Here is a 16,357-nt window from a genome sequence, read left to right on the forward strand (position 1 = left end):
GAGCAATCCCATTCCTAACACAGTGCACCTATTCCAGCTTTCCATTTCCATTCATCAGTGCAAATCAAATCTGCTGCTCCTCCTTAGTGGGACACACAGCCAGTCTTGGATGAAACAATGCTTTACAAAAATCTGGCAGGAATCTGTAAATAAACTTTTCATGCCCTAAATCTAAAGAGCACAGTATTCAATTCTACAGCTAAATATAAGAGTAGGTTGATCAGTGGCTCCCATCTTTGGTATTTGTTTGTATTTTTGACCATTATTCTTGAAGCATGTTCTTGTATTTCCTTGACTTTCTGTGTGCTTTAATTAGGTACATGTATAATTTAAACTCCAAAAAACACAGGCTGACCTGGATCAAAGAATAATAAATTTCTAAGGATTTCTCAAGCTCATAACAATTTCCTCAAATGAATGCATAACATAAACAGAGAGGCTGAAAAACCCTACATGTTCTGATTACAAGAGGCTGGATATTGTACAACATTTTTGGCGGGTGTTTTCAAGTCACTTAGGAAAATTTTGTTCACCAATATTGGGTTTTCCATCAGGAATATTTTAATTTATTTCAAAATAAATCTTGGGGAAGCTGATGAGAAGCCTACATACTACCCCAGAAGATAAAAAAAATAAGTCTTTGGAAATATTCAAATTTTAGTCTTTCATACAAAGCTGTTTTGTGAACAGACTGCTTTCTGTCTTTCTGCTTTCCTTTTTATATATCACCATATTATGCTTCTGTACAGAGTTAAAACATTTACTTCTCACTCTTGTGTGATAAATAAAAGAACCAGCTTCCTATTTTCATTAATTCTGCTTCCTCAGTAATCTGCAACTGTTACTTAATGAGTGTGATCCAATAATTTCTGTGACATGATTTAAGCCATTTTAAGCCATATTTTAAGCCATTTCTCAGGGTAATTTTGAACACAGAAGTCATACCAGTTCTGCAGCAGCCCATCATATGAAAGCTGAAAGGATTGGCTCCCTCAGAGGTGATCCCTGTGGTCATCATGAGCCCCTGTCAAAGAGAACACAGCACAGTTGGCCCCACCAGCTCCTTGCTAAACCAAGAGCAAAATAAGGATCATGCAAAGGAGTGAAATAAAGTAGAAATAAAGTAAAACAGCATTAAACCCTTCTAAGCTTCTGCTTCTTTTGGGGAATTTTACTTGCTGTGACTTGTTACTCTGCCAGTGAATAAGTCAGGGTGGTTGTGCCTCCTTCCCAGCTGTGCTGCTGGGGCAGACCCAGGCTGCAGACAGCTCCTCGCCAGCCATGGCTGCCACACCAGGAGCCTGTGCTCTGCTCCCGCACCCTGGGCTGAGCCCCAGATGGTGCCTGAAGGGACTGAGTTTGAAGAGTTTTGGGAAGAACAGCTCCTGGCCAGCCATGGCTGCCACACCAGGAGCCTGTGCTCTGCTCCCGCACCCTGGGCTGAGCCCCAGATGGTGCCTGAAGGGACTGAGTTTGCCAAGAGTTTTGGGAAGGAGTCATTGGAAAGAATACGGCAGTCAGTTTTTAAAGGATGGGGTTTGTGACTTGTAAAGTTTCTCACTATTACAGATAATAATGAGCTTTAATTTCTTTTCTGTCAAAGGTAACAGAGGAAGAGCTAAAATACACCATAAATTGAAGTAAGGAGCAGGTCTCCACATTTCTCATAGGATAGGTATTGCTGTTGTGCACGGGGTAGAAGGCACTGTACTTTCTCTTTTCTCCTTCCATGAGCCTTCAGTGATGAACAGACATAGATCTTAAAACTATTGTATTTGCTTCAGTAAAGCTGGATGCAGTGATACCAGAAATGGGTTCTGCAGGCGGTTGAAGAGATTCTTCATTGAAACTGGCAGGCACATTGGGAAGCAGCTGTTGGCTGTAGGTAGATAATTTTGAAGTATTTTTGAAAAAGGTAGAGGATAATTCCAAATTTCTATAGCACAAGCCAAGATAATTCTCTGAGCAGTCTAACCAAGAAAATTGCACAGGTCCTTGACACAATACTACCAGATTTGATATAGCTTTTCTCTGGGATCCCTTGTACTGGAGAATTAAAGAAAATGTAATGAATTCTGTGTGGGTATTGTAATTGGTACACAGGGTGTGAAGGAAAAAAATATATAGAATCTGTTTAGTTACAGTCCCAGGAAATAGTAAAACCTCCCTGGTTTATAGAGCCTGTAAAGGTGCTCTGCTGCAGCTGGCCATCATAATGATAAAATACATTTTATGTGATCACAGGCAAGTTCTCCCTGTGTGTTGAGCAAATCCCTCTGAGCTTCTACTTTATAGGTACAGTTGTATTTATCTACATTAAAGGTTGCTCAGAGACTTTGAGGTCTTTGTGTGAAACTCGTTATTGTAGGAAGTCAAAACAGTATTATGCAATCTTAGGAATAAAACCTAACTTCCAACTCCCAGGGTGTTACTAGCTGAGAGAACTTTACCCAGGTGAGTGACATTGAGGTGTTGTGAATACAATTTTGCTGATAAAGTAAATAAGCTACCACCTTTGGGGTTTAAGGATTTTAACAGGCAAGGTGCCAACTTTCCTATTCCAGTGGGTTTAGCACAAAAGCTGAAATTGCCTCCCACCTTTCAGCAAAGCCAAACTATATTCTATAGTGTGTTTTGAGTAATAATTATTCACAGCTTTGACAAATAAAAATAGGGTACCCCTAATTTAGTATGAAACACATTCCAAGCAAATACTAATCTTATTAGAAATTTCCTTATTCAGTCTTGCTCATACAAGTCTACTTCTTGCATGTGACTAAGACACAGAATTTTCAAAAATTAATAATAAAACAGCTGTATGTTTTGGAATAATAAATTAGGAACTGTAGTACATTATAATAAAAGTAATCTTCATTTGCATGTGCTAATTAATTTCTACATTATTGCATCAACATTTGGGAGTAGTAGCTTTATTAACAGGAATGAGTTTGCTTAGAGTCTGAAACTAAACACTGAACAAACTCAGTGAAGGTGACCCTTTTTCCTTTCAATTATGAAGGTTAATGATAAAATTAATTAGATCAATTTTTTACCTTTGATTAGGAGAATTTACGTTCTTTCAGCTTTGTCACAGAACCTGGATCTACAGTGAAAGATTTTGCCTTCTGTACTAAACACAGTAGTTTTGTGTCATCCTTTTTAAAAACTCTTCCATGTTTCTTCTACTCAGATGATGTCAGATTATTGAAGTCAAATTAGAGACTCTGTATTTGTTTTATCTTGTCATTATCCTTTTCCTGCTCTAATTCAATAATGAAATCTGCTTTTATGAAACAGTTTAACAATTTAAGATGAAACAGATTAAAAATTAATTGGTTTCTGTTCTTTTCATGTACTGTCCGTTATAGTTGCAGTTATAATCTAGAGCACTGACATGAGTCATCAGTAGAATATTACCTTTATTTCTGATTTGCTTTTCCCTGTAATTAGCCTGATTTCTGTTCTTTGGCTGTTAGAAATATAATGAGGAATAGCTGAGGACATTAATTTTGCTCAAATATTCTGCTGCTGTCTGGCACATTCTAAAAGCATTAACTATGGTTTAATCTTGAATGTCACAAAGGCCCCATCATCCTAGATGTGCTCAGCCTAAGCACAGGCATTCTCCTCAAGAGTTTGTAGGCTAAATAAACATGGGTTAATTGGCAAATACAGGAAGGTCTGGAGAACAAATAATTATCTCATCTTCTGGTGGGTAACAAAAATTTTAATTGATTTGCCCTCTGTGACAAATCTGTCCCTGGATCAATAGTTTAATCTGAGTCTGAAATTTATTGCCTTAATGAGAAGGACATCTTATTTTGGCTGTAATATGACCCTTTCCTGATTAAGCAGACTGAGAAAGCATTAGTAGTTAACTTCTGCAACCTTCTGCCTCTTAGCAATTAACAGAGGGACTAATTCTGCAAGGTAAGGAAGCCTTTCTGGGTGGTGGCAAATATTTCCCTTTCATTGCAAGGAATTTAAAGTTTTGGTATAATAATAATAAATAACAAGAATAAATAACAATAACTAATAACTGAATAATAGTAATAGTAATAGCAATAGTAATAGCAACAGTAATAGCAATAGTAATAATAGAGAAGTAATAAAGGTGCCAGGTCAAATAGGAAAGGATTAGGAATGGTTTGCATCCAGATCATAAGAGATAATTAAGCAGCTGGACTCCACTTTGTCATTGAAGGGTATAAGGACATCATAAGTTGACAGCTACCAAAGGAAAGTTCTCGTTGGTCTCCTTTTACTCTGATAATCCCACTTGTTTTCTCTGCTCACACATTTTCACTATCCCCTATTTTATATTTCTTCTCATTATTATTTCCGACATAGCCTCCCTTTATGCCTCCCTTTTCCAAAGCTTTTCAGATGGTCTCTGTCAGGAGTACACCAATAGTGCAGCAGTAACCCTGGCTTTCCCTCCTGTGCAGCTCCAGCCTCCAGGGCCTGGCTGGTGCTCACTGCAGCCCACTCATCTCAAAGGGTGTGTGCCCCTTCTCAGGGCTGCACACAGAAGCACCCCTCAGCTGCGCCTTTCACAAGAGTGATTGTCAGCCCCCTACAGCAGAAACTAGTTCAGACAAGAAAAATGGACCCTGTTCTCCTCATGTGGTTGGGAGCACCCAGCTCTCCAAACCCTGAGTCATTGTCTGCAGAGGCCTCATACCTTGGTGAGGAGCTCCTTTTGTCTAACCTGGCAGAGCCATTCTAGGAGCAGAATGGCCTTTTCTATTTTAGCATGGCTGACAGGCAGCCAGTATGCTCATCAGCCTCAGCCAACTCTGCTTCTGTGTGAAGATCCATTTGACAGCAACCATGAACTCTTTCAGCATAACAAAAGTCACTAAAACATTTAATATTCTGCCTTTAGTGGGAGGGGCCATCCAGAAAGCACCTACATTTCTGCTGGGCTATTTGCTTGACAGAAGACAGATCCAACTAAATGTGATTGGTTTCCTTATCTCAAGACTATCAGAGATAGGGACCTTTAGTTGTCATGATTACCCTGTAAGCAGTTAGAAGAGGAGGATTAGGAAGATTATACCTACATATACAAAGAAATTTGCAACAAAAGTCTAAATAGAACTTTTAAAATTTCCTTTTCCCCTTTTCTCCCTTATCAGTTTTTGCCAACTAAAGAAAAATCATTTTATAAAAGTAAGAGATCATCAAAATCTCCTTTTCCACTCAAATTATCATATCTTAGCTGTCTTTTAGCTATTGAGCAATCTATTTTTCCTCTATCTGCTAGTTTGTACCTTCCTTTTATTTCCTGCTTTCATGTCCTCACTCCATACTTGCACTCCTGTGGATTCTCAACTGTCATATCTTCAATACAAGAAAATCCACTGGCTTTCTCCTTGTCTATTATACACTACATATGTGATTTCCTTTGAGTATTAAAAGCAGGAGTGTAAGAAAAGTCAAATATTTGTTAGCTAATTGGAGATGAAGGCCAAATAAATATCTCCATAGCCATGCCCTTACACTTCATTGCCATAACTATGGGCTACGGCTAGTGAAAAAAGAACAAGTTGTTTTCCTTTGTGAGCAATAGTCAAGAATGTCACAGTCACTAAAATGCAGCAAACTGGCAGGCAGTAGCTTGGAATTTTGCTGGGAAGTATCTCAGATCCACCTTTCCTTACACTGTGGTGAGAGCCTGTCCTCCCTGTGCCTGAAGCTGACGTGAGGAATTCCAGCTGAGGAGGCTGCACACTGCCTTGGTGCCACTTGTTCTGCTGACCCGCTCCCTTTTGCTGCAGGAGATTAGGGTACACCGGCACACCATGTAGTCACAGGGCTCTCTCTGTGCAGTGCAAGCCACAGGAAAGGAGCTTACATTTTTCTTCTAATAAGTCAAACTTGTTTAAGGATGTACAGCCCTGGCTTGTCAGCTCCCTGCTGCTGTGGCTTAGACTTGTGCCTTGCCTCATCCTCAGATGAGTCCCAAAGGTCACCCAAGCAAATGTCTTAACTGTTTATTAGCAGAAGGGGAACACTTCTGCTCAACTGCTGTATAACCCTAAAAATGGAGCTAGAGTTAAGCAAATAATCATGATTTCAGTCATTGTTTTATCCCTGCACTGAGTATTTAGAAGGAACTTTGAGGCTTGGAAATATTCTTGCCAAGATAGTCACTTCTTGCCATATTCAAAGTGTTTTTGAAGGCAGTAAACAACAAACTTCCAAAAGCATTCTAAAAACTCAGGGAAAATGAACATTTACTATTATTTATGGAATGGCAATGGGTATATTCAATTTTACCCACCTACAGATAGAGAGAGTCATGATCACAATAATACTGGTATGGATAAAATATTGAGAAGAGAAAGAGGGAGCCTCCAGCATCAATTTACAGTGACCAAAACTGGAAATGGATTTGGGTTTGATTTGGAGTGAAGATAAACCCATTGGCCTGGGCATCACTGCCTAAATCTACAAACACAACTGAATTAAGGTGGAGAGAGTTTTAGGATCAATAGTACATGGACAACACCAAAATGAACACTTTAGGTATATAAGCCTCCCAATCACAGCCAACTTTTATTTTTTTCCCTGTAATTAAACCTTTGTTTTATGGTTTATTAACTCACCATGCCCACAGAGAGGTGCTTTTGAAGGGAAAGCCACCAAGAATTACAACTGTGCCACTAGAGTGCATTTTTAAAATACAAATGAAGGTAATTTTGCAAATGGACAGTGCCTTCTCATTGAAAATTTAATCACCTTGTACATGGGGTTGATAGCTGGAGCAGAGCTAATGTCTCCATTCATTTATCCTTTCATCTTGGGATGTTGCAGCTCAGTATGGAAGAACAGCAGAAACCAGAGCAGTGACTTTGGCAATTATCACAATATTTAGTGTGCTTCATGTGAATGAGACTGATTCGTATTGTCTGCAGGTAGCCTGAAGGAATGGCCTACTCAATTTCCTTTCCCCTGATGCAGGCTCAGAATCAGCAGCAGACAAAAGCAGCTCTGCTGCCGCAGCACCTTGCATTCATTCTTCAGGCAGACTGAAGCTCCACTTTGCCTCAGGGTACCAAAGAGCTAGTAGCAGGTACTGCACTAGAACACCAATGTCCAAAACTCTTCTTGCTGGATTTCTCTGAGAAATGATGACCCAGAAGTAGCTATGAAGATTTCCTCTGTCCAATGAATATTCCCTGTTCTTGTGAATACCTAATTTAAAGGCAGAATTTAATAGGAAATTTTACTTTTCCCTAAATTATCTTGTCTTAAAAATTGAAAGAATGCTTCTCCATGTGAGATATATTGCAAAGCCACAGGCTTTTGCATGACATTCAGAGTCCTTTATACTATCTACTCTTGGCTCACTGCATTTAGCTGCTTTTCTTTATGACTACTAGAAGGTTCAGACATTTTATCACTTCACTCCCAGTCTAAGATCCCTTCTTTTTCAGCTCATGGTAATTGTGTGAAATGGCTTTCCATTCACTTTTATCAATGGATGGAGCCCTGCTGGGGCAGCAGCAGATCAGCAACATGAGTGGTCTCTCTGGGCTGATAGGATGCACCTACATCTTCCCATGCCCTCATCCTTGAGCACAGGGAAAGGGGGACTCCAGAAAACTCCACTGATACACAAATGCAGCTTGTTGTTCCTTTGGGGGAAGGGAGCTTGCCTGTGGTTTGTTGTCACTGTTGTTGTTGTTTTGAAAGGCAAAACAAAACAACACAGCCTCGTTTGAGGGAGCACCAGAATTCAAATGCAGAAGTCTTGTCAATTAGCCCCCCTTGGAGCAATACACTAATACACTGCAGTTTGTTCCTCTCTTGATATCCTAAGAGTTCTGAGGAATCACAACTAAGAGTATGGCCTCATTTTTCTGTACCAACGCATCCAGAAATGGAAAGTTGTATTACAAATACAATAAAGTGACACCTCATGAGTGGCAAGAAGCCTGGACAACCTGAGTCTCTGGGTGAGAGAGGGAAAGATGAAGGGACAAACACAAAGTCACCCTGAGCCTGTAGAAGGCAGGCTATGAGCATAACCTAGATGTGATGGTCAGACAAGTCTGTGCATATGTGGACAAATTTGGGCAGAAAATGAATGTGCTTAATCTAAAGAGCAGGAGCCGTTAAAGGGAACGAGATATCTTCATTAGGGAAGAAAAACATTCTGGAAAATGTTTAATGGGCACACCAAGAGACTGGACTTATAAAATGTTTCTGACAAATTCACCAGGATATTGAGAAGAATTTATATTCTGCAACAGAACTCAGGACAATTTGTGCTACTTTCTTGTAATAAGACACCATAAAGAAAGAAATGGTAATTATGTGCACTTCCCTTATATGCAGCTGATAGATACCTTTAAGTACTGAACAGCTTGCTAATGTACCCCTAGTATTTGAATAAATACCTGAAGTAAATACATTGATGAAACCTCTCATAAACTGCTGGGTGGAGAAGGAGTATTTAACTTGCTCAGGTCTGTCTTTGTACAAGTTGTTCCTGAGCAGGCCTGCAGGTGACCTGATCAGAGATCACAGGCACGGATCACACAGGCTCAAGGAAAACTGCACTTAGTTTCATGATGGGAGTTTACATAGGCTGCACCAGAATATGAAGACCAAATATGCCAAGGTAAAACCCTGTGAGTTGCAATTTAGTTTTCAGTAATTAATCTGAGACTACTACAACTATAACCTTCATCACCAATTTTCTTGGAGGTCATTTAGAGGCCAGCCTGAAGAACTATTTGTTGCTAACTCAAACATCTAAATGTGAAAGTCTTACTATTCAGTTTTACATGATTATGTTTTAAAAGACACTGCTATCAATTAGAGGAGAAATTTCATAAATAAATAGAATCTGACCTAGTGAAACCTATAACTTGTAATCATCTGCATCAATTCTCAGAGCAGACAGCATTTTAGAGCCAGACTATGCTGTATTTCTCCTCCCTGTCTCCTAAAGGAACCAGCACTGAATCGAGCACCTTTTGCATTCTAGGTTTCTCAGAAATTCAATAATGATCCCAATCTGATTTGTTTTCTTCATCTCCACTCCCCTCCCACCCCACCTCCCCCAAGATCATACAATCTTAAAATTTGATGTCTCAAAGTCTCAATATTCTTCTGAGAGAGTGATTTTTTTCCCATTTCATGGTAACTTACAAGGCTGATTGTTTTCTTGCTGAGTGGGGCCAGGCATTCACCCTTGGCAGGACAACACATTTAGGTAACTTTGTCAGTGACAGGGTGGCTGGAGCAGCAAGAACCATGTGGCAGTGCAGCTTCTCCTGCTCCTAATGTGCCATCTCCAAGGTCTTTTCCTGTGGAACCAGTCCCAGCATTCTAAATCTGAGACAGCAGCCAAAATACTAGTCAGGTTTTCCTTCAGAGGTCTGATTTTCATTCCTCATCTGCTGATTAGACTTTTTTTGTAATGTTATTTATTTAAAACACTTTTTCCTGGCACAATGTGTTTGTTTGTTATCTAAATGTGAGTGGGGCTATGAATGCTCTCAAAAGAACACTGACCTTTAAGCATATGTACAACATCTGCAGGAAACAGCTGGAAAACCTTTCACGTGCTTCTTCAGGTAAAAGTGCAAAGTAGTGCTCCTGCAAAGCTTTTTTCAAACCCCTTCTTTTCACATCATGCATCACACAGCAGTGCTATTCATTAAAAGCTGAAAAAAATTCCTTTATTGGCCTCAATATTCCAACACAGAACATAAGATGCCCATAGGTGAAATTGGTAGTGCAAAAAAGAAAAAGAAAACACCCAATGAACCTTTTTTCTGCTACTTTTAGCTTTCAAGCACTAATTTGCTAAATAACCTCCTTTCTAGCATCCATTTTTCATCCTGCCAAATATGTGCTGCTATAATGACTCCACCTGACTAATCACTCCTCAAGCATTCAAACACATTAGCTAATTGGTTTGCAGGGGTTAAAGCAAGTGGTTGGTAAACCTCAGATAATGCTGGCAACATTCAGAGATTCAGATGATTATCCAAAATTTACCCAAACTCAGCCTCCTCTGGCTAAAAGCTCAGTGAGGGTTGCCATTTTTTATTGTTTCAGGTTGGCCACAAAAACCAGCAAGACTTTTGTCGAGCTGCTGCCTTCCAGTTTTCCTTAAGACTCTTTTTATATAGACAAATGCTTCCTTCATACATTTCAGATTATATGGGTGAAGAATCTACCTTTAATTGGGAATGGCTTTGGGCCCTGGGTTTAGGGCATCATGTTCTGGACTTCTTTATGCAGCTCTGTGACGTGGCCATGGCAAGGCACCCATGGGTGTGCACACTGCCACGAGATCCTAATCCCCTGAGTGCAGCCACTGCAAAAGCATCACTCAGTGCTGGTCCTGGGCTTACGGATATTTTCCTTGCAGGATACAGCTTGTGACACAGGAGCCCTGCATGGGTACTGAACCAAACCAGTCTTAGGCAAGGGGAGGTTCTAAAGATTTGAACTAAAGAACCAGCCCTGAGCCTCTCCAGCCCCCATTTCCTCCAGTACGTTCCTTTGGCTGGACTGAATATCCAGAAAATCATTCCAAACCACGTTTTGTTTCCTGAGGTGACATTCTCTCCTTGCCTTACAAGATTTTGCTTTCACCTCAGCCACCATGAAGTAAAACTGAGCCCAGTTTCCTGAGCTAAAAGGCATTTCTCTGCTCTCTGAGGCTCTTTGTTTTTCTCAGCCCTCAGGGTCACTGTGGCCAGCAGTCACCTTTTCCTCCCTCAGCCAACCTCGCACGTGGGGGGACTTCTGGGGGGACATGTGGCTTTGCTGAGGGCCACCAAGGCAGGCTCCTGGGGCAGGTGTAGCCAGCACATCCCCTGTTGGAGCAGGCGCAGCCAGTGCCTGTTTGCCACTCCTGTGAACACAAAGCACGGAGCCTGTGGCACCCTTTGTCCCTGAAATGGGGTCGGGATTGGACTATCCCCTTTGGAAACACTTGAGAACTCTCCCCATTTCCCCTCTCCCTGAGCTCTGGGGTGGTATCTCATCACTATCTGAGTGATCATAGAAAGTTTAACCTGCAAAATTATGTGCTGTAAATGACAACCATTTTACTCTCAAGGTGAAAGACTTGGAGACAGAGAGAAAGAAAGAAAAAGAGAGAGCCAGTTTCCATGACAACCCAATGAAACTTATACACCGTAGGAAAATATCATTTTCCAAAAAAGACAGAACTTCATGGACAAGAGGTACAGTACATCAGAAAGGAAATTGCAGTTTTAAGTGAAAAGCTCATTTGCATTTATGGTTCTGAGTTTCATTCTCTAGTTACAAGACCCAATTGTAGACAATTTAGTAGTAAAAATTATATTCAACATTTCAGGTGAATAATGTAGATTACAATCTAGTTCAGCCAGAAGTTGCTGGTGGCAGACTCAGGTTCAGAGAACAGAGGTGTGCATGGATTTTGCTTTAGCCGGGTTTATGCTGCAGCATCAGAGAAGTTACTGACATTTTACACCTCTAATAGACTTTGCAAAGTCAGGATCCATCCATAGCTGTTGAGATTCCTGCCACAGCTTGCAATTTCAGCACCTAAAGTTATTCCATGTTACCTGTGATACCATCAATCACCATCCTTTGTAAGTCACATCGCATAGGAGAGCATTTTATGATGAGCATTAGTGTTGTAATATAGCAAAGAGCATTGTTAATGAAGCATGGAAAAAGAATAAATTCAGCTAATGGGTATATGTGTCAAATTTCAATTAGGGATATGTTGGAAAGTGAAAGAGAGCGACGAGCATACAAATTAAACCTTTGACCTTCAGAGTAAAGGGAGAAAAACCTGAGAGAAAAGGGGGATGTTCAGAGATGTTTTCCTAGCTGAATGCTGAAAAGTCTGAGCACAAACTTTGAAGTACTCTTTTCTCTTCAATTACCATTATTTAAGAAGTGACTCAGAAAAATTCTGTTTTGATTCAGCTGGTTTGTTGACAGCTATATTACTGTTTGTGCTATTTCCTGTGTGGGGGAGAGATAAAGATTGGAAGCAGTTTATGATGATGACACACAAAATCTCACCTTTGTGAAGCCTAGGCAGAGAATATTAAACCTTATCCTTCCCTGCCTGTGAAGTGCTACTGGAAAGAACCTCCTTCTCACCCCTCTTAGGCTTTCGAACAGGTCTTAGTTGAGCCAAAGCATGTTTTAGTGCATGATCTGATGTGTATGGCTTTGGAATGCAAATAAACAGTGCTGGAGGGTGCAGCAGGAGCAAAGCTGAGCAAGCTGCAAGGGCTGGACACGGCTCAAGGCACCCGGCAATTGGTGGCTCATGTTTGCTGTGAGAGTGAAGGGAGAAATAGCTCACACCACAGCAGTGGGCTCAAACAGGAGCTGCTGCAAGCCTGCACATGTGATTTAACATCAGCCGCTCTGCTGAAGCAGGGTAGGATGAATTCAGCTCGAGTTTAACAAGCACAGTTGCCATTACATGTACATATGTCAGGGTTTAATTCTACTCATTCTTCTGCATGAGGAGTGAGGGTCTGTTCCGCAGAGCACTGAGGCTGGTGTGGAAAACAGCTCAGACCTGAAGCCATGTCCATTGCCCTGGCCAAAGCCAATGTGCTGATGCTTTTCTGACTTGTTGACTGCTAGAGCAAGCTTCCTGAGGTGCCTGTGTGTGAAGCGTATCTGAGGACAGCCCTGGGACAGACACCTCTGCCTGTGCCCTGTCTGATTGAAAACAGCAGGCAGGAAGTCACCTCTCACTGCCAGCCTAGCAAGGAAGCAAAACCCACTTGTGTTATTTCCCCACAACCAATTAATACAATTAACACTTTGAGGTTCTCAAAATAGTTGAACCTTTGGCCAGGAGACCAAGCACTGATAGAACTCAAAGTGTATTCTCGAGTTGTTGCAACAGGATTTCATTTCCTACAAAAGTCCATCATTTTGAGGACCTCCCTTATCTTTGCACTTTTTTAATCACAAAAGCCTCTGGATCCTTGACAGTGCAAGTCTTTCCTCTTTTCTAGACATGCCTCCTGCCACCCCTGTGCTCTGTGGGGGTGTGCAGCCAGCTGCAGGTTTAACCACAGCACAGGGCTCTGCTTTGTGCCAAATTCAATACAGAAAGCAAGATTATAGTAACCTGCAGGGTAGCAAAACCTTGAAAGCATGAGAGAAAGGAATCTCTGTGTCTCAGGGACACTTCAGTGGCAAGGAACCCCAGACTCACCAGGAGGAGCCCACATGGAGCTGGAAAGACCTTGAAGTCCTCTACTTTTGGGTTTGTAGTAACAATATGTAAATGATTACTAACAAGAGGATATATTACATAGAAGACTGTGTTTTGCTTCTTCAAAAGCTCATGCAAAGACTAAAGAAATGTTGAATTTATCCTTCATTCAGAATTACTAACATTTTTCTTGTTAAGTTTTCAACTAGGACAGGTATCTCAGAAATATTGCATGATTATTCTTAGCATCTGGTAATGGATGTATGGATAGCTAATTATCCTGTTAAATCACATGATATCACTTTTGTTTCATGACTGAATGATGTATGTCCCTGTAAGTAGGTAATACAGGAGTATTTCTAAATGAAAAAATTTGCTTTGACAATTCCTGCAGCCTGAAATCTTAAATTCTCCTAATTCCCATATGGCAGCACATATTTAAGTCTCATTTTTCGTCATTTGTATTTAATTTCAGTAGCTAGAAAGAAAATATTTTCAGAAGAGTATCTACTCTAATGAACATCTATATGATTATTTACAACTATATTTATTGGTTTTAATAGCAAAAACATAACATTATTGTTACATGATAAATGTTATACTGTGGAAGTGTATTTCCAGTCTTAATATTCTCATTTACAGGTTAGAGAAGGAGCAATCTTCTGTGAACTTCCTGCAACATTTGTTTTCAGCTTCTGTTTAAGTGAAAATCCTTGCCAGAAAACTTGTCAATAAAATATTCAGGAAGTTTTATTTGCTCTAGTGCATCTAATCATATGAAAATAAAATCCTACTTCTGAACTTTAAAGAGCAATTCCTCAATGAATAGCGGATTTCCTTAAAAACAACCCCCACCTAAGCTGCTGTTCTCCAGGCACTGCAGTGCTCAGATGCTGCAGAGGAGATCTGTGGGCACATACAGCAGGCTGGCACAGGGAGTGACATCCCCCAGTGTCTCATCTGGACCTGACACAAAGGAGGAGCAAGGAAAGCAGGGGAGGGATCCAGCACCTCATTTACTCAGAGTTTAACTGCCTGCATTGGTGTTACCTGGGGGAATTTTTTCCTGTTTTGGCAGATTTTTTCCAAATACGTTCAAGCTTCAGATAACTTCTTTTGCTTTCCACAAGCAGCAGAGATGCTCAGCTGAGTGCTACAGGCTTAGTCCTGTCAGGTAAATTACCCACAACTACATAATTTCTTGCTCAAGTCAGGACTGGAGATCTTGACCCAAAGCTCCAGCTCATTTCTCTCTTGCTAGTGAGGATGAAGATCTGCCCTACTTGCCAGCTATGGATTTCCTCCCTGATTAGAAACAATATCTAATGCAATTTAAATCTGACACTGGGGTGGTGTCACCAGGCAGAGAGACGTTCCTCAGTACATTAGAGGGAGGAGTTGGGTGAGCCAGAGAAGAAATTAGCCTGCTTTAATTTAGGGCTGGGTATGCACACTGCACCAACAGCTCACTATGCTCAGAGTCAAGTAGATTAAATGCAGCAATTTATTGCCAAGATGCAGGATTTAAGCACAGTGGATACGTGTTTATGTTTTACACCTCTAACCTTGCCTCTGTTGTGCAGACTTTAAAATTGCACCAGTGAGAAGAGGTTGAGTATGGCTATCCTTCAGGTAAAAAATGGAGGGCTCAGGAAATTTAAAAGAAAGAAAAAGGAAGAGTATAAGAGTCCTTCTATCACTCCAGGAATTTTTCAGGACCTTTCTGCTTTTTGATGCAACATAGATTTCTACAGCACATTGTTAGGAGAATGTCATAAAACATAGATTAATGATTGCATTTTCATCCTTTTGATGTGCCTTTAATGAGGTGTATTCCCTTTCATACTCAACATCAAAAAGACAACCGCTGGAATTCTTCACGTATGCATCAAACAAGTTTTTGTGTTAACAGGTAAAATCATCTAGGCAAGAGAATGCAGCTTCTGTAGCCACTGTTGTGCAGCTGGTTTGATACAGGCGGTCTGGTACTAATGTTTACTCACTAGAGTCATTGAAAATGTATGTACAAGCTCTGCTGCTCAAGCCCACTCTGCTTCCCAGCCCCAAATGAAAGGGAACAAGGTCTCCCTCTCTGTAAGTTAGATTAGGTTTGCAATTTAAAGAGCTTTTAAGCATGTCCAGCATACTCTACAGAACTTGTAGCTTTCATTTAAATCAATATTCTCTTTAAAGGGTCCTACTTTTAACACTTCCAGCTTTTGTGATTTTCTATAAAGTGAATAACATTATTCTGAAAGCACTTGTTAGATGGTACGTTGAAAAGATGTCCAGCTTTTCATAACAGCGGATTTGTTTCTGCAGGTGACTATGATTTTTACAAAATAATCCCACCACAGGTATCTTGAGCAAGTTTGGGCTCGCAGAAAAAATTACTTCCTAGAAAGACTGAATTACCTCCTAGATATCCCAAATGTGGCTCTGATGTTAAAATTATTTCATTTCACTCCAAACCCATGAGCATATTGGTTCTTCAGTTCAGACAAGTTTTGCAACTTTTATCACTGATTGTGCCCTTGTGCTGGTCCAAACACCTATCACTGTTGGGAGAACATGGGGAACCTCCTTCCTTCAAAGTATTTGTTCCCACTGCCTCCAAGCAGTTTTTTAGCTGTTGGCTGGCTACAAGTGCAGAGTTATTTTTTTTACACAATTTATCAGTGGGGGCTCTGGTACACAGCCCTCTGTGGGGTCAGGCTCTCAGCCATCCAGGCATTGTCTTGGACTTGTTGCCAAATTTGCTGCCACCACATTTTTATTCCCTGCCATTTCTAAAGGCTTAGTGTGGTTTGAACAAGTGTCCCAGTAGATAGCAGTGTTGCCTAAAAGTGCTGGGGATTTCTAAGAAGAAAGCTTTCTACTACATATTCCTGAAATTTATGCTATACCTTAAGACTATTCATTCAAACACAATATGGGCAAATTGCAGGATGTCTCCCAAAATATAAGCTGCAACAAATATGGATTTCGACATTCATTCCTACACATTTCTGCATTTAATCAACCTGTTCTTCTCTATGCCACCCAGTCATTTAGTGCTCAAATTCTAAAGACATTTTACAAGACCTGTGGAATTGGTTTTTTTTTTAAATATAATGAGAGAGAAAGCTCTGTTTTGTT

At 40.5% G+C, this 16,357-nt stretch overlaps 1 long non-coding RNA gene across 1 annotated transcript in view; it reads right to left on the reverse strand.

Annotated features, from left to right (window-relative positions):
- Positions 1-961: 961 nt before the first annotated feature.
- LOC134421011 (uncharacterized) overlaps positions 962-16,357 on the reverse strand; it is a 35,625-nt gene continuing 20,229 nt past the window's right edge. The window contains exon 4 of the long non-coding RNA XR_010028490.1: positions 962-1,024. This is a non-coding gene — a long non-coding RNA (uncharacterized LOC134421011). The remainder of the gene's footprint in view (positions 1,025-16,357) is intronic.

This window comes from Melospiza melodia, chromosome 8 (assembly GCF_035770615.1).
Source record: "Melospiza melodia melodia isolate bMelMel2 chromosome 8, bMelMel2.pri, whole genome shotgun sequence".
In the NCBI taxonomy this organism is placed as follows: Eukaryota; Metazoa; Chordata; class Aves; order Passeriformes; family Passerellidae; genus Melospiza; species Melospiza melodia.